The following is a 26,633-nucleotide window of genomic DNA, read 5'->3' as shown; positions in this document are numbered from 1 at the left end:
AACAATGGGTATATCCAATCCTGTGCCATATTGAACCAGGGCACTTTGTGGTCATAGTATGTTTATGGAATCATCCCACTTCTGCCATCAGTGTAGCAATTAGTAATAGGCTGGGTCTACCTCCTGTGTCCAAACTTCTTGGCAGGGACTTTTATGTACCTTTATTTAACTAGGCAAGTCAATTAAGAACAAATTCTTATTAACAATGATGGCCTACCAAATGGCAAAATGCATCCTGCGGGGACTGGGGCTGGGATTGAAAATAAGTTAAAAATACAGGACAAAAAACACACACACACCACGACGACAGACAACACTACATAAAGAGAGACCTATAAGATGACAACACACCACGGTAGCAACATGGCAACAACATGGTAGCAACACAACATGGCAACAACATGGTAGCAACACAACAGGGCAGCAGAACAAAACAGGGTACAAAAATGTTTGGGCACAGACAACATCACAAAGGGCAAGAAGGTAGAGACAACAATACATCACGCAAAGCAGCCACAACTGTCAGTAAGTGTCCATGATTGAGTCTTTGAATGAAGAGATGGAGATACTAAGTATGTTCATAACATTAGACTTCCTGTCTGAATGTGATGTATTGTATTGTAATAACGTCCCTATTGAACCTTCTTATCATCATCATCATCATCACCCCAGAGAAATGTGGGGGACATCCCCAGTGGATCATTGTAACATCTGACAAAAGCAAAAGCACTCACCGAGATTCATCAATAAGGCGAGGGAGGATCCATAGCGCGACCTCAAAAGGCTTTCGTACGTGTTCATAATTTACAGCGAGCACAGGAAATACCTTTTTAGTATTAGTGATATTAGTTAAATGGTAGATTTTCAGGGACAGAGGCTTCGTTAGGCAGTGCAATGCCCACGAACACAACCATAACTACCAGAAGGCCCCGGGGACAGCCAGGAGAGGCCCACGAGAATACTGGCATTTTAAATATGTTGATTATTGATCTCGTTAACTTCATCCTCTTCATCAACGCATCAAAGATTTAGGCATAAATTAAACTGTAACGGAAATGCTGCTGCCATGCTGCGGAGGCTGGAGCGCACTTTGATGCAGTGAGCGTAGCCTACGGACATCTTGACTAGAATTTCACGCGTAACTGTAAAGAAAACGCCGTTTAAAAGCTCTCTAATGATTGACAGTTATTAACCGACCCCAAGTATGGGTAACTGCATACTTGGGAGTGTGTCTGAAAGTGGGTTTTGCAAAATAAGTGGGTGGATCAGCAGCGATGGGTGTAAGTAACATCAGCGCTATAGCTAGGTCAGCTTAGTTTTTACAACTAGCGTAGCAGGTTAGGAGAATGAGGTTAAGTTAGGGTTAGCATAATTCAAGTGTCAGGTTTGGAGAATGACGGTAAGGAAAAGGGTTAGGTTAGGCTTAGCTAAAATTCTACAGTTGTCAACAATCAACTCTGTGCATCCTAATCAGCCACGCAAAACGGTCATGAGTGGCAACAAATCTGCCCAATTAGCTGAATTGCTTTCCCTCCTCCTACCTCTGTTGATCCCTCCTACCTCTGTTGATCCTCCTACCTCTGTTGATCCTTCCTACCTCTGTTGATCCTCCTACCTCTGTTGATCCTTCCTACCTCTGTTGATCCTCCTACCTCTGTTGATCCCTCCTACCTCTGTTGATCCCTCCTACCTCTGTTGATCCCTCCTACCTCTGTTGATCCCTCCTACCTCTGTTGATCCTCCTACCTCTGTTGATCCTCCTACCTCTGTTGATCCCTCCTACCTCTGTTGATCCCTCCTACCTCTGTTGATCCTCCTACCTCTGTTGATCCTCCTACCTCTGTTGATCCCTCCTACCTCTGTTGATCCTTCCTACCTCTGTTGATCCCTCCTACCTCTGTTGATCCTTCTACCTCTGTTTATCCGCCTACCTCTGTTGATCCCTCCTACCTCTGTTGATCCTTCCTACCTCTGTTGATCCCTCCTACCTCTGTTGATCCTTCCTACCTCTGTTGATCCCTCCTACCTCTGTTGATCCTTCCTACCTCTGTTGATCCCTCCTACCTCTGTTGATCCCTCCTACCTCTGTTGATCCCTCCTATCTCTGTTGATCCCTCCTACCTCTGTTGATCCACCTACCTCTGTTGATCCTCCTACCTCTGTTGATCCCTCCTACATCTGTTGATCCCTCCTACCTCTGTTGATCCTCCTACCTCTGTTGATCCTCCTACCTCTGTTGATCCCTCCTACCTCTGTAGATCCTCCTACCTCTGTTGATCCTCCTACCTCTGTTGATCCCTCCTACCTCTGTTGATCCCTCCTACCTCTGTTGATCCCTCCTACCTCTGTTGATCCTTCCTACCTCTGTTGATCCCTCCTACCTCTGTTGATCCCTTCTACCTCTGTTGAGCCGCCTACCTCTGTTGATCCCTCCTACCTCTGTTGATCCTTCCTACCTCTGTTGATCCCTCCTACCTCTGTTGATCCCTCCTACCTCTGTTGATCCTTCCTACCTCTGTTGATCCCTCCTACCTCTGTTGATCCCTCCTACCTCTGTTGATCCCTCCTATCTCTGTTGATCCCTCCTACCTCTGTTGATCCTCCTACCTCTGTTGATCCCTCCTACCTCTGTTGATCCCTCCTACCTCTGTTGATCCCTCCTACCTCTGTTGATCCTCCTACCTCTGTTGATCCTCCTACCTCTGTTGATCCTCCTACCTCTGTTGACATGCCCATTTTCAGACACACTCCACGGCCATGTTCGAGAGCATCAAAATGACTGTCGGCGACTGCCGACTTACTGATCTACAAATCATCTTGTATCATAAATAATAAGTCATTATTATTATTTGTAGATCGGCCAGTCAGTCACAATTTACCCATGATACATTGCGGTTTTGATCATATCGAACAAGGCCTATGTGTGCCGTTAGTTACCCATTACTGGTTAACCAGGTTGATGATGATTCTATTTAAAGAGGAATAGCTGTTACGTTTAAGGGGGAAACAATCAACTCCCATTTTTGCCTCATTTTCTGGTCTGGGTTTCCATAAAGCATTGTAGCGCTGATCATCTTAATGGAAACTAAATGGACCAAATAATATTTTAGTGCTGCGATGCTTTTGGGAAACCCAGCCCTGGAACAATATTGGTTAGGCTACTTTGTCTGAAGCGACCAACTCTGTGGATGCAACATCACCCAAATTATGCAGCTATTATACTGAAAAATAATATAAACACAACAGGCAACAATTTCAATGATTTTACTGAGTTACAGTTCATACAAGGAAATCAGTCAATTCAAATAAATTCATTTGGCCCTAATCTATGGTTTTCCCACGACTGGGCAGGGGCACAGCCATGGGTGGGCCTGGGAGGGCATAGGAGCCAGGCCCAGCCAATCAGAATTTGTTTTTTTTCCCTCTAAAGTGCTTTATTACAGACAGAAATACTCCTCTGCATTATCTACAGATCTCTGGCTGGATGTCTTGAACTTCCCAGCCAAAATCATTGGCCATGTTGGAGAGCATCAAATCCATGATGCATTGTGGGTAAATGGGTACTGACTGACTGATCTACAAATAATAATGACTAGTTATTTATGATGCAAGGTGATTTTTTGTGCAGTATGATGAACAGGTGGTCTGTGGTATGACCTGCTTCAAAGAACTCAGAATTAATCCAAGAGTCTACTCATTTGAATCTTTCAGTGCTATTTGGTAGTCAGATACCAATTGTACGAAAACACCTCTGTGTGATTGCCATAGTAACTGGGCGGCCATACCAATCAGACTACTGTACTATACCAACCACATTAAACTCTGGATGAACCCAATGAAAGGCAAGGAGGAAGCACCAGGAAGCAGAGGCATTGTATGTGAGATCTCATCGTCTGTGGGCGCTCGATGTGAGCCGCGTTGGAAAGCACACTAATCTCTCTGTCCCAGTCTGAACACAGACTCTCTGCTATCTCCTCATGTCATCTCTGTCTGACTGAACACAGACTCTCTGCTTTTAACATTTTTATTTCACCTTTATTTAACCAGGTAGGCTAGTTGAGAACAAGTTCTCATTTACCACTGCGACCTGGCCAAGAAAAAGCAAAGCAGTGCGACACAAACAACAACACAAAGTTACACATGGAGTAAACAAATGTACAGTCAATAATAGAATAGAAAAGGTCTATATACAGTGTGTGCAAATGAGGTAGGATAAGGGAGGTAAGGCAATTATTAAGCCATAGTGGCGAAAAATGACAATTTAGCAATTAAACACTGGAGTGATAGATGTGTAGAAGATGAGTGTGCAAGTAGAGATACTGGGGTGCGAAGGAGCAAAATAAATCAAATAAATAACAGTATGTGGATGAGGTAGTTAGATGGGCTATTTACAGATGGGCTATGTACAGGTGCAGTGATCTATGAGCTGCTCTGACAGCTGGTGCTTAAAGTTAGTGAGGGAGATATGAGTCTCCAGCTTCAGTGATTTTTGCAGTTCGTTCCAGTCATTGGCAGCAGAGAAATGGAAGGAAAGACGGCCAAAGGAGGAATTGGCTTTGGTGGTGAGATATACCTGCTGGAGCGCGTGCTATGGGTGGGTGCTGCTATGGTGACCAGTGAACTGAGATAAGTCGGGGCTTTACCTAGCAAAGACTTATAGATGACCTGGAGCCAGTGGGTTTGGCGACGAATATGAAGCGAGGGCCAGCCAACGAGAGCATACAGGTCGCAGTGGAGGATAGTATATTGTGCTTTGGTGACAAAACGGATGGCACTGTGATAGACTGCGTCCAATTTGCTGAGTAGAGTGTTGGAGGCTATTTTGTAAATGACATCGGCGAAGTCAAGGATCGGTAGGATAGTCAGTTTTACGAGGGTATGTTTGGCAGCGTGAGAGAAGGATGCTTTGTTGTGAAATAGGAAGCCGATTCTAGATTTAATTTAGGATTGGAGATGCTTAATGTGAGTCTGGAAGGAGAGTTTACAGTCTAACCAGACACCTAGGTATTTGTAGTTGTCCACATAAGTCAGAACTGTCCAGAGTAGTGATGCTGGACGGGTGGGCAGGTGTGGGCAGCGATCGCTTGAAGAGCATGCATTTAGTTTTAGTTCTGCTATCTCCTCTTGTCATCTCTGTCTGACTGAACACAGACTCTCTGCTATCTCTTCATGACATCCCTATCTGACTGAGCAGCCTGGTCTCATAGACTAGACGTAACATAGTAAAGGTAAATCCGGGACACTCAAATTAGTATGATACGTTACATTTGGTATAGTTTACAAAGACAGATGACTATTTAAGGCAAAATGAAAGTAGGGTGGTGGATGAGGGGGTGTATAACTCGAACATCCAGCAAGTTTGTGTGTTTGAATCTCATCACGGACAACTTTAGCATTTTAGCTAATTAGCAACTTTGAAACGACTTAGGTTGGTGGCACCTTAATTGGGGAGGAAGGGCTTGTGGTATTGTCTGGAGCGGAGTCGGTGGATCAGGTGCATCAAATACATCAAACACATCGTTTCCATGTAGTTGATGCCATTCCATTTGCTCCATTATTATGAAAATAAAGCCCTAAATTAAATGAAAAATGCTTACTGGGGTCCAGCATTTGTGATGTCCCATCATGCAACGTTCAAAAGACATTCTAGAACGCTAGGCCTTACATGGCGAATGCTTAAGAATGCAGCAGATATTTGCAGATCGCCTCATATTTTCAAACAGGTGAATTAATAAATACAGTCAGCATTTATTTAGGTAAATTGAACTATTTGGCATTACTACCAGTAATTCACATTTCCATTTTCCCTCCATCACAATATAAACACAAACATCTTTCAAACCCAGCAGTTCTTTAAAGACTGCATGGTTTTACTCTCAAAACAATACCATTCCTCTTTCAACAAACACAGACAATCTCTCAAACAACAACAAACACACAGACCACAGAACCATGTTGCATAGCTGTGTGGGGTTAGTGTCTAGTGAAGGTGCCAACCGCTGCAATGCATGGTGATGGAGTGCAACACAGCAGCTTGCTCTGGTCTTCTCTTCCTCTCTCTCCTTCTCCCCCTCTACTCTCTCTGGTCCAGTTAGGGGCAGGGTTGGGTAGGTTACCATGTTATTTTCTAAATGTGATACTGTTACTAGTTACCTGTCCAAAATTATAATCCGTAATTTAACTTTTGGATTACCCAAACTCAATAATGTAATCAGATTACTTTCAGTAAAATTTGGATGACTTTCACCTTCACTCAGTAATGTAGTTGGATTACTTTCAGTTACATTTGGATTACTTTCACATTCACTCAGTAATGTAATCGGATTACTTTCAGTTACATTTGGATTACTTTCCTCTTAGGAGACAGAAGACGATGAAAAGGATCCATCAAACACATTTGGTGTGTCATCATAGTGGTCTCTGACTTGTGGTCAGTCTCGCTCAGGTGGAACAAACTTAAACTTGCGCCTTTTTTCAATACTGAATTGAATGTCATTGAGAAAACAGAAAGGTGTTATAATATACTGCTCAAAAAAATAAAGGGAACACTTAAACAACACATCCTAGATCTGAATGAAAGAAATAATCTTATTAAATACTTTTTTCTTTACATAGTTGAATGTGCTGACAACAAAATCACACAAAAATAATCAATGGAAATCCAATTTATCAACGCATGGAGGTCTGGATTTGGAGTCACACTCAAAATTAAAGTAAAAAACCACACTACAGGCTGATCCAACTTTGATGTAATGTCCTTAAAACAAGTCAAAATGAGGCTCAGTAGTGTGTGTGGCCTCCATGTGCCTGTATGACCTCCCTACAATGCCTGCTCCTGATGAGGTGGTGGATGGTCTCCTGAGGGATCTCCTCCCAGACCTGGACTAAAGCATCCGCCAACTCCTGGACAGTCTGTGGTGCAACGTGGCGTTGGTGGATGGAGCGAGACATGATGTCCCAGATGTGCTCAATTGGATTCAGGTCTGGGGAACGGGCGGGCCAGTCCATAGCATCAATGCCTTCCTCTTGCAGGAACTGCTGACACACTCCAGCCACATGAGGTCTAGCATTGTCTTGCATTAGGAGGAACCCAGGGCCAACCGCACCAGCATATGGTCTCACAAGGGGTCTGAGGATCTCATCTCGGTACCTAATGGCAGTCAGGCTACCTCTGGCGAGCACATGGAGGGCTGTGCGGCCCCCCAAAGAAATGCCACCCCACACCATGACTGACCCACCGCAAAACCGGTCATGCTGGAGGATGTTGCAGGCAGCAGAACGTTCTCCACGGCGTCTCCAGACTCTGTCACGTCTGTCACGTGCTCAGTGTGAATCTGCTTTCATCTGTGAAGAGCACAGGACGCCAGTGGCGAATTTGCCAATCTTGGTGTTCTCTGGCAAATGCCAAACGTCCTGCACGGTGTTGGGCTGTAAGCACAACCCCCACCTGTGGACGTTGGGCCCTCATACCACCCTCATGGAGTCTGTTTCTGACTGTTTGAGCAGACACATGCACATTTGTGGCCTGCTGGAGGTCATTTTGCAGGGCTCTGGCAGTGCTTCTCCTGCTCCTCCTTGCACAAAGGCGGAGGTAGCGGTCCTGCTGCAGGGTTGTTGCCCTCCTACGGCCTCCTCCACGTCTCCTGATGTACTGGCCTGTCTCCTGGTAGCGCCTCCATGCTCTGGACACTACGCTGACAGACACAGCAAACTGTTCTTGCCACAGCTCGCATTGATGTGCCATCCTGGATGAGCTGCACTACCTGAGCCACTTGTGTGGGTTGTAGACTCCGTCTCATGCTACCACTAGAGTGAAAGCACCGCCAGCATTCAAAAGTGACCAAAACATCAGCCAGGAAGCATAGGAACTGAGAAGTGGTCTGTGGTCTCCACATGCAGAACCACTCCTTTATTGGGGGTGTCTTGCTAATTGCCTATAATTTCCACCTATTGTCTATTCCATTTGCACAACAGCATGTGAAGTTTATTGTCAATCAGTGTTGCTTCCTAAGTGGACAGTTTGATTTCACAGAAGTGTGATTGACTTGGAGTTACATTGTGTTGTTTAAGTGTTCCCTTTATTTTTTTGAGCAGTGTATATTAAAAGTAATCCTAGAAGTAACGATCTATGTAGTTTTTCAAAAGTATCTAATCTGATTACAATATTTTTGCTGGTAACGTAACTGATTACCGTTACAGTTTATTTGTAGTCAGATTACATGTAACTGATTAAAATGTAATTACATGTAATCAGTTACTCTCCAACCCTGGTTAGGGCTCAGACTGTTCAGGGAGCTGTCTCTTTGAGACGGACCCTATCCACCATCTGCCGGGCGCTGTAGAAGGACACACTGATGCCCACCGTGGCCATCATCATGGCGATCTGGTTGATTAACCCGTTCTGCGGCTGCAGCTGGACTTCAACTGACACCTGTCTCTGTGAGGAGAAACACACATTAACGCGCACACCGACGCACACACAGACACATGGACACACACACAGTCAGACACCCGGTCAGACAGACAGATACGGTTTGGTCGGTGTGTGTCATCTGCCAATAAATATGTGCATCAACTGTACAGAACCCAATATGGGCATCAACTGTACAGAACCCAACATGGGCATCATCTGTACACAACCCAATATGGGCATCAACTGTACAGAACCCAAGATGGGCATCAACTGTACACAACCCAATATGGGCATCATCTGTACAGAACCCAAGATGGGCATCAACTGTACACAACCCAATATGGGCATCAACTGTACAGAACCCAACATGGGCATCATCTGTACACAACCCAATATGGGCATCAACTGTACAGAACCCAAGATGGGCATCAACTGTACAGAACCCAATATGGGCATCAACTGTACAGAACCCAATATGGGCATCAACTGTACAGAACCCAACATGGGCATCATCTGTACACAACCCAATATGGGCATCAACTGTACAGAACCCAAGATGGGCATCAACTGTACACAACCCAATATGGGCATCATCTGTACAGAACCCAAGATGGGCATCAACTGTACACAACCCAATATGGGCATCAACTGTACAGAACCCAAGATGGGCATCAACTGTACAGAACCCAATATGGGCATCAACTGTACAGAACCCAATATGGGCATCAACTGTACAGAACCCAATATGGGCATCAACTGTACAGAACCCAATATGGGCATCATCTGTACACAACCCAACATGAGCTGGCCTGCACTGCCACACTAGAAACATTTTAAGAGGGAAACAGGGAATTTAAGTTTAGGAAACACAGTGTTCTTTCTGCACACAGTGGCATGAGGCCGGACAACAAAGTCTGTAGACATGAAACAGTGTCACAGAGGGGCAGCTCATATTTATACCTCTCATCAGACCACTGTGACACATTTCTGTGTCCTGATAGGAATTAACTCTTCGGTGATGAGTTATTTTATTTACAGCCACGAGAAGGGCTGTAAATAAAGCAACTAAATTACAATTTATTTAAAAACGTACAATTCTGCAGAAGCTTCAAATAATATGAGCTGGTTCATTCAGTCAGAAAAGCAGTCATGATGGTTGTATTATATAATCACTTAAGGCCTGAATCAATAGTTCACTATGAAATATGAATGCCTAGTTTATCCTGTGTAGTTTAGCCATCACAACTAGCCTACAGTAAAATGGAATCCTATGCTAAAATATCAACACATTTCTTTCCAAATCAACTACAGATAAACAGTGTGTGCAGAGCATAAGCTATAAACCAAGGTTCAAAATGATCCATAGAAACACTCAAACCTGGAGGAGACGAAAGGATCCAAGGGTCAGGCATCCCAGTCTGATGATCATGTCTGCGGCTGTGAGTTCTCAGACTAGCCCAGCGTCTGCCTGCGGAGGAATCCATCATAAATACAATCGTCTCATCATAATTCCTCAGTTCTCAGTAGATACTGAAGCAAAAACATAAGCAACACAATGAAAAATTTACTTATTGAAATTTTCGAGTGATGTAAAGTCATGATGACCGCAGCATAACGAAACCACTGATAACCATGACATGAGACCAATACCACAATTGAGATATAACTTCAGAAAATTGTAGGAGAAAAGTTAAAAAAAGAGCCTGGGCAGAGAGAGAGAGAGAGAGAGAGAGAGAGAGAGAGAGAGAGAGAGAGAGAGAGAGAGATACTGTGAAACCTGTGATGCTGACCCTAAACACAGTGGAAACCTGTGATACTGACCCTGAACACAGTGGAAACCTGTGATACTGACCCTGAACACAGTGGAAACCTGTGATACTGACCCTGAACACAGTGGAAACCTGTGATACTGACCCTGAACACAGTGGAAACCTGTGATACTGACCCTGAACACAGTGGAAACCTGTGATACTGACCCTGAACACAGTGGAAACCTGTGATACTGACCCTGAACACAGTGGAAACCTGTGATACTGACCCTGAACACAGTGGAAACCTGTGATACTGACCCTGAACACAGTGGAAACCTGTGATACTGACCCTGAACACACAGTGGAAACCTGTGATACTGACCCTGAACACAGTGGAAACCTGTGATAGGCTACAGAGGAAGCTCCTGTTTGTCCCTAGTCTGTTATACACCCCAGCCCCATCCCATCCAATAAAATATCAATGGACTCAGCCTGGACTACTGCATAAACGCCTCTCTCCGTCAGATATGATTTTAGTCATACAGTTTAAAAATGGCAGAGAGAGGAGAGAGAGGAGATATGAGAGACATGAGAGAGAGGAGAGGAGAGGAGAGGAGAGGAGAGGAGAGGAGATATGAGAAAGAGGAGATATGATATGAGAGGAGAGGAGAGGAGAGGAGAGGAGAGGAGAGGAGAGGAGAGGAGAGGAGAGGAGAGGAGAGGAGAGGGCTTCTGTGCGGCATGGTTATAGAACATGTGTTAATACTCTCCAGTGGGTTATAGAACACGTGTTAATACTCTGCGGTGGGTTATAGAACACGTGTTAATACTCTGCGGTGGGTTATAGAACACGTGTTAATACTCTCCAGTGGGTTATAGAACACGTGTTAATACTCTGCAGTGGGTTATAGAACACGTGTTAATACTCTGCGGTGGGTTATAGAACACGTGTTAATACTCTGCAGTGGGTTATAGAACACGTGTTAATACTCTGCGGTGGGTTATAGAACACGTGTTAATACTCTGCAGTGGGTTATAGAACACGTGTTAATACTCTGCAGTGGGTTATAGAACACGTGTTAATACTCTGCAGTGGGTTATAGAACACGTGTTAATACTCTGCAGTGTGTTATAGAACACGTGTTAATACTCTGCGGTGGGTTATAGAACACGTGTTAATACTCTCCAGTGGGTTATAGAACACGTGTTAATACTCTGCAGTGGGTTATAGAACACGTGTTAATACTCTGCGGTGGGTTATAGAACTCGTGTTAATACTCTGCGGTGGGTTTTAGAACACGTGTTAATACTCTCCAGTGGGTTATAGACACGTGTTAATACTCTGCGGTGGGTTATAGAACACATGTTAATACTCTGCAGTGGGTTATAGAACACGTGTTAATACTCCGCAGTGGGTTATAGAACACGTGTTAATACTCTGCGGTGGGTTATAGAACACGTGTTAATACTCTGCAGTGGGTTATAGAACACGTGTTAATACTCTCCAGTGGATTATAGAACACGTGTTAATACTCTGCAGTGGGTTATAGAACACGTGTTAATACTCTGCAGTGGGTTATAGAACACGTGTTAATACTCTGCAGTGGGTTATAGAACACGTGTTAATACTCTCCAGTGGGTTATAGAACACGTGTTAATACTCTCCAGTGGGTTATAGAACACGTGTTAATACTCTGCAGTGGGTTATAGAACACGTGTTAATACTCTGCGGTGGGTTATAGAACACGTGTTAATACTCTCCAGTGGGTTATAGAACACGTGTTAATACTCTGCAGTGGGTTATAGAACACGTGTTAATACTCTGCGGTGGGTTATAGAACACGTGTTAATACTCTGCAGTGGGTTATAGAACACGTGTTAATACTCTGCAGTGGGTTATAGAACACGTGTTAATACTCTCCTGTGGGTTATAGAACATGTGTTAATACTCTGGGGTGGGTTATAAAACACGTGTTAATACTCTGCAGTGGGTTATAGAACACGTGTTAATACTCTGCAGTGGGTTATAGAACACGTGTTAATACTCTGCAGTGGGTTATAGAACACGTGTTAATACTCTGCGGTGGGTTGTAGAACACGTGTTAATACTCTGCAGTGGGTTATAGAACACGTGTTAATACTCTCCAGTGGGTTATAGAACACGTGTTAATACTCTGCAGTGGGTTATAGAACACGTGTTAATACTCTGCAGTGGGTTATAGAACACGTGTTAATACTCTCCAGTGGGTTATAGAACACGTGTTAATACTCTGCAGTGGGTTATAGAACACGTGTTAATACTCTGCAGTGGGTATTAGAACACGTGTTAATACTCTGCAGTGGGTTATAGAACACGTGTTAATACTCTGCAGTGGGTTATAGAACACGTGTTAATACTCTGCGGTGGGTTATAGAACACGTGTTAATACTCTGCGGTGGGTTATAGAACACGTGTTAATACTCTGCAGTGGGTTATAGAACACGTGTTAATACTCTGCGGTGGGTTATAGAACACGTGTTAATACTCTGCAGTGGGTTATAGAACACGTGTTAATACTCTGCAGTGGGTTATAGAACACGTGCTAATACTCTGCAGTGGGTTATAGAACACGTGTTAATACTCGGCGGTGGGTTATAGAACACGTGTTAATACTCTGCAGTGGGTTATAGAACACGTGTTAATACTCTGCAGTGGGTTATAGAACACGTGTTAATACTCTGCAGTGGGTTATAGAACACGTGTTAATACTCTGCAGTGGGTTATAGAACACGTGTTAATACTCTGCAGTGGGTTATAGAACACGTGTTAATACTCTCCAGTGGGTTATAGAACACGTGTTAATACTCTCCAGTGGGTTATAGAACACGTGTTAATACTCTGCAGTGGATTATAGAACACGTGTTAATACTCTCCAGTGGGTTATAGAACACGTGTTAATACTCTGCAGTGGGTTATAGAACACGTGTTAATACTCTATGGTGGGTTATAGAACACGTGTTAATACTCTGCAGTGGGTTATAGAACACGTGTTAATACTCTGCAGTGGGTTATAGAACACGTGTTAATACTCTGCAGTGGGTTATAGAACACGTGTTAATACTCTGCAGTGGGTTATAGAACACGTGTTAATACTCTGCAGTGGGTTATAGAACACGTGTTAATACTCTGCGGTGGGTTATAGAACACGTGTTAATACTCTGCAGTGGGTTATAGAACACGTGTTAATACTCTCCAGTGGGTTATAGAACACGTGTTAATACTCTGCAGTGGGTTATAGAACACGTGTTAATACTCTGCAGTGGGTTACAGAACACGTGTTAATACTCTGTGGTGGGTTATAGAACACGTGTTAATACTCTGCAGTGGGTTATAGAACACGTGTTAATACTCTGCAGTGGGTTATAGAACACGTGTTAATACTCTGCGGTGGGTTATAGAACACGTGTTAATACTCTGCAGTGGGTTATAGAACACGTGTTAATACTCTGCAGTGGGTTATAGAACACGTGTTAATACTCTCCTGTGGGTTATAGAACATGTGTTAATACTCTGCGGTGGGTTATAGAACACGTGTTAATACTCTGCGGTGGGTTATAGAACACGTGTTAATACTCTGCAGTGGGTTATAGAACACGTGTTAATACTCTGCAGTGGGTTATAGAACACGTGTTAATACTCTGCAGTGGGTTATAGAACACGTGTTAATACTCTGCAGTGGGTTATAGAACACGTGTTAATACTCTGCAGTGGGTTATAGAACACGTGTTAATACTCTGCGGTGGGTTATAGAACACGTGTTAATACTCTGCAGTGGGTAATAGAACACGTGTTAATACTCTGCAGTGGGTTATAGAACACGTGTTAATACTCTGCAGTGGGTTATAGAACACGTGTTAATACTCTGCGGTGGGTTATAGAACACGTGTTAATACTCTGCGGTGGGTTATAGAACACGTGTTTATACTCTGCAGTGGGTTATAGAACACGTGTTAATACTCTGCGGTGGGTTATAGAACACGTGTTAATACTCTGCAGTGGGTTATAGAACACGTGTTAATACTCTGCAGTGGGTTATAGAACACGTGTTAATACTCTGCAGTGGGTTATAGAACACGTGTTAATACTCTGCGGTGGGTTATAGAACACGTTTTAATACTCTGCAGTAGGTTAATGCACACGTGTTAATACTCTCCAGTGGGTTATAGAACACGTGTTAATACTCTGCAGTGGGTTATAGAACACGTGTTAATACTCTGCAGTGGGTATTAGAACACGTGTTAATACTCTGCAGTGGGTTATAGAACACGTGTTAATACTCTGCAGTGGGTTATAGAACACGTGTTAATACTCTCCAGTGGGTTATAGAACACGTGTTAATACTCTGCGGTGGGTTATAGAACACGTGTTAATACTCTGCAGTGGGTTATAGAACACGTGTTAATACTCTGCGGTGGGTTATAGAACACGTGTTAATACTCTGCAGTGGGTTATAGAACACGTGTTAATACTCTGCAGTGGGTTATAGAACACGTGTTAATACTCTGCAGTGGGTTATAGAACACGTGTTAATACTCTGCGGTGGGTTATAGAACACGTGTTAATACTCTGCAGTGGGTTATAGAACACGTGTTAATACTCTGCGGTGGGTTATAGAACACGTGTTAATACTCTGCAGTGGGTTATAGAACACTTGTTAATACTCTCCGGTGGGTTATAGAACACGTGTTAATACTCTGCAGTGGGTTATAGAACACGTGTTAATACTCTGCAGTGGGTATTAGAACACGTGTTAATACTCTGCAGTGGGTTATAGAACACGTGTTAATACTCTCCAGTGGGTTATAGAACACGTGTTAATACTCTGCGGTGGGTTATAGAACACATGTTAATACTCTGCAGTGGGTTATAGAATACGTGTTAATACTCTGCAGTGGGTTATAGAACACGTGTTAATACTCTGCGGTGGGTTATAGAACACGTGTTAATACTCTGCGGTGGGTTATAGAACACGTGTTTATACTCTGCAGTGGGTTATAGAACACGTGTTAATACTCTGCTGTGGGTTATAGAACACGTGTTAATACTCTGCAGTGGGTTATAGAACACGTGTTAATACTCTGCAGTGGGTTATAGAACACGTGTTAATACTCTGCAGTGGGTTATAGAACACGTGTTAATACTCTGCGGTGGGTTATAGAACACGTGTTAATACTCTGCGGTGGGTTATAGAACACGTGTTAATACTCTGCGGTGGGTTATAGAACACGTGTTAATACTCTGCGGTGGGTTATATAACACGTGTTAATACTCTGCAGTGGGTTATAGAACACATGTTAATACTCTGCAGTGGGTTATAGAACACGTGTTAATACTCTCCAGTGGGTTATAGAACACGTGTTAATACTCTGCAGTGGGTTATAGAACACGTGTTAATACTCTGCGGTGGGTTATAGAACACGTGTTAATACTCTCCAGTGGGTTATAGACACGTGTTAATACTCTGCGGTGGGTTATAGAACACGTGTTAATACTCTGCAGTGGGTTATAGAACACGTGTTAATACTCTGCAGTGGGTTATAGAACACGTGTTAATACTCTGCGGTGGGTTATAGAACACGTGTTAATACTCTGCAGTGGGTTATAGAACACGTGTTAATACTCTCCAGTGGGTTATAGAACACGTGTTAATACTCTGCAGTGGGTTATAGAACACGTGTTAATACTCTGCAGTGGGTTATAGAACACGTGTTAATACTCTGCAGTGGGCTATAGAACACGTGTTAATACTCTCCAGTGGGTTATAGAACACGTGTTAATACTCTCCAGTGGGTTATAGAACACGTGTTAATACTCTGCAGTGGGTTATAGAACACGTGTTAATACTCTCCAGTGGGTTGTAGAACACGTGTTAATACTCTGCAGTGGGTTATAGAACACGTGTTAATACTCTCCAGTGGGTTATAGAACACGTGTTAATACTCTGCAGTGGGTTATAGAACACGTGTTAATACTCTGCGGTGGGTTATAGAACACATGTTAATACTCTGCGGTGGGTTATAGAACACGTGTTAATACTCTGCGGTGGGTTATAGAACACATGTTAATACTCTGCGGTGGGTTATAGAACACGTGTTAATACTCTGCGGTGGGTTATAGAACACGTGTTAATACTCTGCAGTGGGTTATAGAACACGTGTTAATACTCTGCAGTGGGTTATAGAACACGTGTTAATACTCTCCGGTGGGTTATAGAACACATGTTAATACTCTGCGGTGGGTTATAGAACACGTGTTAATACTCTGCGGTGGGTTATAGAACACGTGTTAATACTCTGCAGTGGGTTATAGAACACGTGTTAATACTCTCCGGTGAGTCATAGAACACGTGTTAATACTCTGCAGTGGGTTATAGAACACGTGTTAATACTCTGCGGTGGGTTATAGAACACGTGTTAATACTCTGCAGTGGGTTATAGAACACGTGTTAATACTCTGCAGTGGGTTATAGAACACGTGTTAATACTCTGCAGTGGGTTATAGACACGTGTTAATACTCTGCGGTGGGTTATAGAACACGTGTTAATACTCTGCAGTGGGTTATAGAACACGTGTTAATACTCTCCAGTGGGTTATAGACACGTGTTAATACTCTGCGGTGGGTTATAGAACACGTGTTAATACTCTGCAGTGGGTTATAGAACACGTGTTAATACTCTGCAGTGGGTTATAGAACACGTGTTAATACTCTGCAGTGGGTTATAGAATATGGCAAAGGGCACTTCGGATTCCTCCCCAAAACAGGACCCTATCTAACAGAATCCATTGCAATACGCAGTCAACGATCCCAGCAGGAAGTCATTGTAATGAGTGATTATTCCAACATATTGGCCAGTTCCGCACTTTAAATGTCATTCTCTTCCGGCTTTTTCCATTTTCTATGATGTCACATATATTTCTCTGTGGGCCATGTCTGTATAATCTGTCCCAACTACTATTTTTAAATAGGCTCCCTCTTTCATGGCATGCCAATGTAATACCCCTTTACATTGAAAAAGTATCTTGAAAATATATGTGGAAAAATGTAACACATCCAGCATGAAAGGAGTGACTATTGATGACCATAAACCATAGACATTTCCTTTAAATGGAAATGACAATATTTCCAAGCCCCAAAAAAATGCAGGAAGCAATATCTTCCCCCATCTTTACCCACTGTTTATCTTGTTTAGTGTTGGTCTTAATATATTCTTTGTCAATAGTCTGCAGGAAAGGCCAGTCAATCTGTTAGGGGAGGGGAGGGTACAATACAACATGCTGATTGTGGGCTCCTTAATAATTCATCCCTCAGTCACCATACTCAGTAAACTGAGACAGTATTACACAACAGCAGATGCTGGTAGCATATTGATCTCCATATAACCATTAATCGCACCACGATATCATGTATGCGATCACGAAACATGTAAATACCAACTGACCCACAGAACCATCAAATATACAAAGTTAGAGTCCTTTAGGTCAATACGTTTGTAGTAAAAGAGAGATACAAACTGTCACGACTTCCACCGAAGTCGTTTCCTCTCCTTGTTCGGGCAGTGTTCGGCGGTCGGTGTCACCGGTCTTCTAGCCATCGTCGATCCACTTTTAATTTTCCATTTGTTTTGTATTGTTTTCTTACACACCTGGTTTCCATTTCCCTCATTAATTGTTGTGTATTTAACCCTCTGTTCCCCCCATGTCCTTGTGTGTAATTGTTTGTTTGTAAGTGCCTGTACTCTATGTTACTGGTGCGCGTCGGGTTTTGTACCCATGTCGGTTCTTTTTGTATTGCCGTGTGTTTTGGAATTAAAACTGCTCCGGCTATTACCTATCTCTGCTCTCCTGCGTCTGACTTCACTGCCACCAGTTCCGCAACCCTGACACAAACCTTGAATAAACCGTTTACTTCAGGCTATTTACAGAATCCGTTTTCTTTCCTGTTGGACTTCCGAGTGATGATGACTGCAGAATATAAGAATTAAGTCAATTAAAAGAAACTGACAGACAATAAAGACTGTCTGTGTCTGTCATGTTTGTAACTGAAGAACGAAACAAAAATGATGGACATTGACTTACCACAAATACTGTTCAACAATAACAGGATGGCAGCCTGCAATTTATACTCAAATATTTGACTTGTATTCTTCAAACTATTGAATAAGAAATGACTTAAATATTCACACAGAAATGTGAGCACACAACACAACCCCAGTAAATGAGCAGGTTATGAATGAAGACACTGAAGTAGAATCTTTATCATTTAATATCTAATGTAATGGAATCTGTTTAATGTAATCCATGACATTGCAAATGAAACACCTTGTGTACTATGTCACAATGAGTTGATGTCTTCAGAAATGATTGTGAATCCAGTCCATTGTTACATCACAATTGAAATATTGATTAATTCCAATAACAAGATTAAGTTACAGCCCAGTTTTATTTGACAGAAACACACATTTCAAATCTGCATGCAGCAAAGAAATGTGTGTTTTAATCCATCCATTAATACTTGTTCCTAGTAGATAACATTAGTCTAATTTTGATTACTCATCCTGGATTAATGAATTCTTGTCTTTATGTTTACTCTAAAGCTATTTATGGAGACATGTAGTAAATAGTAAACAAACACTGAGTAAAGCTAGACGACATGGAGGTATTTATTTGACTGAGACTGTGTTGAAACACTCTGGGTCCTCCTGAGTGGTAGGGGGGAGTTTCCTCAGGGCTCCCCCTGTAAAGGGTGCGTACTGGCGGCAGAGAAGTCAGGCGCAGGAGAGCAAAAACGGTGTTCCAACGGAGCAGTTTAATAATAAAAACCACCGTAAAATAAAACAAACAATCAATGGGTAACAAAACCCGTCACACACCAGCATACGTGCACAAGCACTTACAATAAACAATTCCGGACAAGGACATGGGGGGAACAGAGGGTTAAATACACAACATGTAATGATGGAATTGAAACCAGGTGTGTGGGAAGACAAGACAAAACAAATGGAAAATGAAAAGTAGATCGATGTTGGCTAGAAGACCGGCATCGCCGAATGCCGCCCGAACAAGGAGAGGCATCGACTTCGGCGGAAGTCGTGAGACCCCCTGGATGGGCACCCTCTCCACGGCCAGCTCTGTGTTGGCCAGGGGCCCTCCTGTCAGGTGGGCTGAAGAACTCTCTACAGTCATCACATGCCCACAGAGTGGGTCTACAGTATAATGTATATACACCAGTGGGTCTACAGTATAAGGTGTATATACCCCAGTGGGTCTACAGTATAAGGTATATACCCCAGTGGGTCTACAGTATAAGGTATATACCCAGTGGGTCTACAGTATAATGTATATACTCAGTGGGTCTACAGTATAATGTATATACCCCAGTGTGTCACGGTTGTCGAAAGGAGCGGACCAAAGTGCAGCGTGATTCTCGTTCCACATAATTCTTTACTAAACTGTGAAACTCTGCAATACATACAAAATAAACCTGAATAAACAAAACAACAAACCGTGACGCAGAGGTGAAACATACACTACTCAAAATGAATTTCCAACAAACCGAGGTGGGACAAACACCAACTTAAATATGACCTCCAATTAGAGACAACGATGACCAGCTGCCTCTAATTGGAGATCATCCCAAACAAAGCCCAACATAGAAATACAAAACTAGAACAACCCAACATAGAAATACAAAACTAGAACATAAACAACATAGAAAAACTAAACTAGAAAACCCCACTGTCACGCCCTGACCTACTCTACCATAGAAAATAACAGCTTACTATGGTCAGGACGTGACACAGTGGGTCTCCAGTATAATGTATATACCCAATTTACCTGTAGTAAATTCTATTGATTGGACGTGATTTGGAAAGGCACACACCTGTCTTTATAAGGTCCCACAGCTGACAGTGCATGTCAGAGCATAAACCAAGCGATGAGGTCGAAGGATTTGTTCGTAGACCTCTGAGATAGGATTGTGTCGAGGCACAGATCTGGAGAAGGGTACCAAAACATGTCTGCAGCATTGAAGGTCCCCAAGAACACAGTGGCCTCTATCATTCTTAAATTGAAGAAGTTTGGAACCACCAGGACTCTTCCTAGAGCTGGCTGCTCGGCCAAACTGAGCAATTGGGGGAGAAGAGCCTTGGTCAGGGAAGTGACCTAGAACCCGATGGTCACTCTGACAGAGCTCCAGAGTTTCTCTGTGGAGATGGGAGAACCTTCCAGAAGGACAACCATCTCTGCAGCACTCCACCAATCAGGCCTTTATGGTAGAGAGGCCAGACGATCTGACGAAAACGAGATTGAACTCTTTGGCCTGAATGCCAAGCATCACATCTGGAGGAAACCTGGCACCATCCCTACGGTGAAGCATGGTGGTGGCAGCATCATGCTGTGGGGATGTTTCTCAGCGGCAGGGACTGGGAGACTAGTCAGGATCGAGGGAAAGATGAACGGAGCAAAGTACAGAGAGATCCTTGATGGACCTCAGACTGGGGACCTCAGACTGGGGCGAAGGTTCACCTCCAACAGGACAACGACCCTAAGCACACAGCCAAGAGAATGCAGGAGTGGCTTGGGGACAAGTCTCTGAATGCCCTTGAGTGGCCCAGCCAGAGCCCAGACTTGAAACCGATGTAACGTCTCTGGAGAGATGAAAATAGCTGTGCAGCGACACTCCCCATCCAACCTGACAGAGCTTGAGAGGATCTGCAGAGAAGAATGGGATAAACTCTCCAAATACAGGTATGCCAAGCTTGTAGCGTCATACACAAGAATACTCGAGGCAGTAATCACTGCCAAAGGTGCTTCAACAAAGTACTGTGTAAAAGGTCTGAATACTTATGTAAATGTGATATTTCCGGGTTTATTCAATTATAAATTTTCACAAATTTCTAACAACCTGTTTTTGCTTTGTCATTGTGGGTTATTGTGTGTAGATTGATGAGGGAAAAAAAACATTTGATCAATTTTAGAATAAGGCTGTAATGTAACAAAATGTGGAAAAAGTGAAGGGGTCTGAATACAGAATGCACTGTATGGTCAGTACCAAAACAAGTGATCTAATGATTCTGTCTCATCGCAGAAAAATCTGGAGAGCTGTTATCCCCCACACACTGAACAAAAATATAAACGCAACATGAGTCACAGTTCAATTGAAATAAATTAATGATGTCCTAATCTATGGATTTCACATGACTGGGAATACAGATATGCATCTGTTGGTCACAGATACCTTAAAAAAATGGGCCTCACAGTATTTCTGTGCATTCAAATTGCCATAGATAAAATGTAATTGTGTTCATTGTCCGTAGCTTATGCCTGCTCATACCATAACCCCACCGTCACCATGGGATACTGTTTAAAAAATATATATTATTATATTATTGTTATAATATTGTTTTTTTAACTAGGCAAGTCACTCTGTTCACAACGTTGACATCAGCAAACCACTTTACATTTACAACATTTTACACTTGCCCACAGGACGCCATACACGTGGTCTGCGGTTGTGAGGCCGGTTGGACGTACTGCCAAATTCTCTAAAACGACATTTGAGGTGGCTTATGAGTATTAAATTCTCTGGCAATAGCTCTGGTGGACATTCCTGCAGTAAGCATGCCAATTGCACGCTCCCTCAAAACTCGAGACATTTGTGGCATTATGTTGTGATAAAACTACACATTTTAGAGTGGGAATTCTATATTTTATTCTAAAATTGGATGCATACACTCACTCACTTACCCCCCAGCGGTGCTAACATAATTTCAAAAAGGTTTCTAATGATAAATTTGCCTTTTAAAATGATAAAATTGGATTAGCTAACACAACGTGCCATTGGAACACAGGAGTGATGGTTGCTGATAATGGGCCTCTGTAAGCCTATGTAGATATTCCATAAAAAACAGCCGTTTCCAGCTACAATAGTCATTTACAACATTAACAATGTCTACACTGTATTTCTGATCAATTTTATGTTATTTTAATGGACAAAAAAAATAGATTTTTCTTTCAAAAACAAGGACATTTCTAAGTGACCCCACACTTTTGAAAGGTAGTGTATATGTAGGTAGAGTTAATTAAAGTGACTATGCATAGATAATAACAGAGAGTAGCAGCGCCGTAAAAGAAGGGGGGGGGTCAATGCAAATACTCTGGGTAGCCATTTGATTAGATGTTCAGGAGTCTTATGGCTTGGGGGTAGAACCCTCTTGGACCTAGACTTGGTGCTCCGGTACCGCTTGCCGTGTGGTAGCAGAAAGAACAGTCTATGACTAGGGTGGCTGGAGTCTTTGACAATTTTTAGGGCCTTCCTCTGGCACCGCCTGGTATAGAGGTCCTGGATGACAGGAAGCTTGGCCCCAGTGATGTACTGGGCCGTACGCACTACCCTCTGTAATGTAATGTCTTGCGGTCAGAGGCTGAGCAGTTGCCATAACAGGCAGTGATGCAATCAGTCAGGATGTTCTCGATGGTGCAGCTGTAAAACTTTTTGAGGATCTGAGGACCCATGCCAAATCTTTTCAGTCTCCTGAGGGGGAATAGGTTTTGTCGTGCCCTCTTCACGACTGTATTGGTGTGCTTGGACCATGTTAGTTTGTTGGTGATGTGGACACCAAGGAACTTGAAGCTCTCAACCTGCTCCACTACAGCCTCGATGAGAAAGGGGGCGTGCTCTGTACTCCTTTGCCTGTAGTCCACAGTCATCTCCTTTGTCTTGATCACGTTGTGGGAGAGGTTGTTGTCCTGGCACCACACGGCCAGGTCTCTGACCTCCTCCCTATAGAATGTCTCGTCGTTGTCGGTGATCAGGCCTACCACTGATGTGTCATCGGCAAACTTAATGATGGTGTTGGAGTGAACAAGGAGTGAACAGGGAGTACAGGAGGGGACTGAGCACGCACCCCTGAGGGGCACCTGTGTTGAGGACCAGCGTGGCGGATGTGTTGTTACCTACCCTTACCACCTGGGGGTGGCCCGTCAGGAAGTCCAGGATCCAGTTGCAGAGGGAGGTGTTTAGTCCCAGGGTCCTTAGCTTATTGATGAGCTTTGAGGGCACTATGGTGTTGAACGCTGAGCTGTAGTCAATGAATAGTATTCTCACATAGGTGTACCTTTTGTCCAGGTGGGAAAGGGCAGTGTGGAGTGCACTAGAGATTGCATCATCTGCGGATCTGTTGGGGCGGTATGCAAATTGGAGTGGGTCTAGGGTTTCTGGGATAATGGTGTTGATTTGAGCCATGACCAGCCTTTAAAAGCAATTCATGGCTACAGACGAGAGTGCTATGGGTCGGTAGTCATTTAGGCAGGTTATCTTAATATTCTTGGGCACAGGGACTATGGTGGTCTGGTTAAAACATGTTGGTATTACAGATTCGGACAGGGAGAGGTTGAAAATGTCAGTGAAGACACTAGCCAGTTAGTCAGCGCATGTACGCAGTACACATCCTGGTAATCCGTCTGGCCCTGCAGCCTTGTGAATGTTGACCTGTTTAAAGGTCTTACTCACATCATCTGCGGAGAGTTTGATCACACAGTCATCCATGTTTCAGTGTTATTTGCCTCGAAGCGAGCATAGAAGTAGTTTAGCTCGTCCGGTAGGCTCGTGTCACTGGGCAGCTCTTGGCCGTGCTTCCCTTTGTAGTCTCTAATGATTTGCAAGCCCTGCCACATCCGACGAGCGTTGGAGCCGGTGTAGTACGATTCGATCTTAGTCCTGTATTGACGCTTTGCCTGTTTGATGGTTCATCGGAGGGCATAGCGGGATTTCTTATAAGCTTCCGGGTTAGAGTCCCGCTCCTTGAAAGCGGCAGCTCTAGCCTTTAGCTCAGTGTGGATGTTGCCTGTAATCCATGGCTTCTGGTTGGGGTATGTACGTACGGTCACTGTGGGGACGACATCTTTGATACAATTATTGATGAAGCCAATGACTGATGTGGTGTACTCCTCAATGCCATCGGATGAATCCCGGAACATATTCCAGTCTGTGCTAGCAAAACAGTCCTGTACCTTAGCATCTGCTTCATTCGACCACTTTTTTATTGACTGAGTCACTGGTGCTTCCTTCTTTAATTTTTGCTTGTAAGCAGGAATCAGGAGGATAGAATTATGGTCTGATTTGCCAAATGTAGGGCGAGGGAGAGCTTTGTATGTGTCTCTGTGTGTGGAGTAAAAGTGGTCTATAGTTTTTTTCCTTCTGGTTGCACATTTAACATGCTGATAGAAATGTAGTAAAACGGATTTAAGTTTCCCTGCATTAAAGTCCCCGACCACTAGGAGCACCGCCTCTGGAAGAGCGTTTTCTTGTTTGCTTATGGCCTTATACAGCTCGTTGAGTGCAGTCTTAGTGCCAGCATCGGTCAGTGGTGGTATGTAGACAGCTACGAAAAATACAGATGAAAACTTTCTAGGTCGATAGTGTGGTCTACAGCTTATCATGAGATACTCTACCTCAGGCGAGCCAAACCTTGAGATTTCTTTAGATATCGTTCACCAGCTGTTGTTTACAAATATACATAGTTCGCCACCCCTTGTCTTACCGGACGTTGCTGTTCTATCCTGCCGATACAGCGTATAACCAGCCAGCTGTATGTTGATATTGTCGTCGTTCAACCACGACTCCGTGAAGCATAAGACATTACAGTTTTTAATGTCCCGTTGGTAGTTTAGTCTTCTTCGTAGGTTGTCGATTTTATTTTCCAATGATTGCACGTTAACTAGTAGAACGGAAGGCAGTAGGGGTTTATTCGATCGCCTACGAATTCTCAGAAGGCAGCCCGACCTCTGCCCTCTATTTCTCCATCTTCTCTTCACACAATGATGGGGATTTGGGCCTGTTCCCGGGAAAAAAGCTTCTGCCAGTTTGTGGTGAGTAATCGCTGTTTGATGTCCAGAAGTTATTTTCGCTCATAAGAGACAGTAGCAGCAACATTATGTACAAAATAAGTACAAAAATAAGTTACAAACAACGCAAAAAAACGAACAAAAAAAACACAGTTGGTTAGGAGCACGAAAAAAGTCAGCCACCTTCTCCGGCGCCATGATACTATAGAATTACATTGTAAGTAACAGCAAACTTTCCAGGACATAGACATGTCTTATATGGGCAGAAAGCTTAAACTCTTGTTAATCTAATTGCACTGGCCAATTTACAGTAGCTATTACAGTGAAAAAATACCATGCTATTGTTTGAGGAGAGTGCACAACAACAACAAAAAATCCATCACTGCAACTGATTTGACCAATTTGGCACATTTGGGCAGACTTGATACAAAATATTGTGCAGCATTGCAATGGTTCATTGGATGAATCTGAAACTTTGCACATGCACTGCTGCCATCTTGTGGCCAAAATTGAATTTGCAACTAAACTCCTACAAATAATGGCCTTTTTTAATTGCATTTCAAAGATGATTGAACAAAAACAAAAATAGAAAACACATGTTTTTTTCTTTATATTATATTTTACCAGATTTAATGTGTTATATTCTCCTAAATTAGTTTTACATTTCCACAAACTTCAAAGTGTTTCCTTTCAAATGGTATCAAGAATATGCATATCCTTGCTTCAGGTCCTGAGCTAGAGGCAGTTAGATTTGGGTATGTCATTTTAGGCGAAAATTGAAAAAAGTGTCATATCCTTAAGAGGTTTTTAACTTAGTCATTGAAGCCTCCGATGAGAGCATTGCAAAAGCATTTGTGAAAAATACCGCTTTACAGAGTTCGCCGTGTACCAGAGTTGTAAAATACTTAAATACAAATATTTGAAAGTACTACTTAAGTAGTTTTTTGCGGTATCTGTACTTTACTATTTATATTTCTGACAACTTTTACTTCACTGCATTCCTAAATAAAATTATATACTTTTTACACTATACATTTTCCCTGACACCCAAAAGTATTTGTTACATTTTGAATGCTTAGCAGGACAGGAAAATGGTCTAATTCACACACCAATCAATAGAACATCCCTGGTCATCCCTACTGCCTCTTATCTATAAGACGTCATTGTAAATAAGAATTTGTTCTTAACTAACTTGCCTAGTTAAATAAAGGTTAAATAAAAAAAATCTGGTGGACTCACTAAACACAAATGCTTCATTTGTAAATTATGTCTTGAGTGTTGGAATGTGCCCCTAGCTATCCTTAAATACATTTAAAAATAAGAAAATGGTGCCGTCTGGATTTCTTAATATAAGAAGTTTTACATGATTTATACTTGTACTTTTACTTTGATACCTACGTATATTTTAGCAATTACATTTACTTTTGATACTTAACTAATTTACTCAAGTCGTTTTTTACAGGGTTGCTTTCACTTGAGTCATTTTCTATTAAGGTATCTTTACTTTTACTCAAGTATGACAACTGGGTACTTTTTCCACCACTGTGTACAACTCAAGGTTTTCAGGTAGTTGCCATTAAAAACA

General features: G+C 42.8%; 1 long non-coding RNA gene across 1 annotated transcript; it reads right to left on the bottom strand.

The window, feature by feature from the left end:
• Window positions 1–9,797: 9,797 nt before the first annotated feature.
• Window positions 9,798–18,443, bottom strand: LOC106589001 (uncharacterized). Its single transcript, XR_001324749.2, has 3 exons — window positions 18,281–18,443; window positions 18,033–18,166; window positions 9,798–9,881 (listed from the first exon to the last, which is right to left on the bottom strand). It is a non-coding gene; the product is annotated as an uncharacterized lncRNA (long non-coding RNA).
• Between the last annotated feature and the right edge of the window lie 8,190 nt (window positions 18,444–26,633).

Source organism: Salmo salar, chromosome ssa27, assembly GCF_905237065.1.
Source record: "Salmo salar chromosome ssa27, Ssal_v3.1, whole genome shotgun sequence".
NCBI classification, from domain to species: domain Eukaryota; kingdom Metazoa; phylum Chordata; class Actinopteri; order Salmoniformes; family Salmonidae; genus Salmo; species Salmo salar.
Note: the sequence above shows the minus strand (reverse complement) of the source record. Positions and strands in the feature narration are given on the sequence as shown.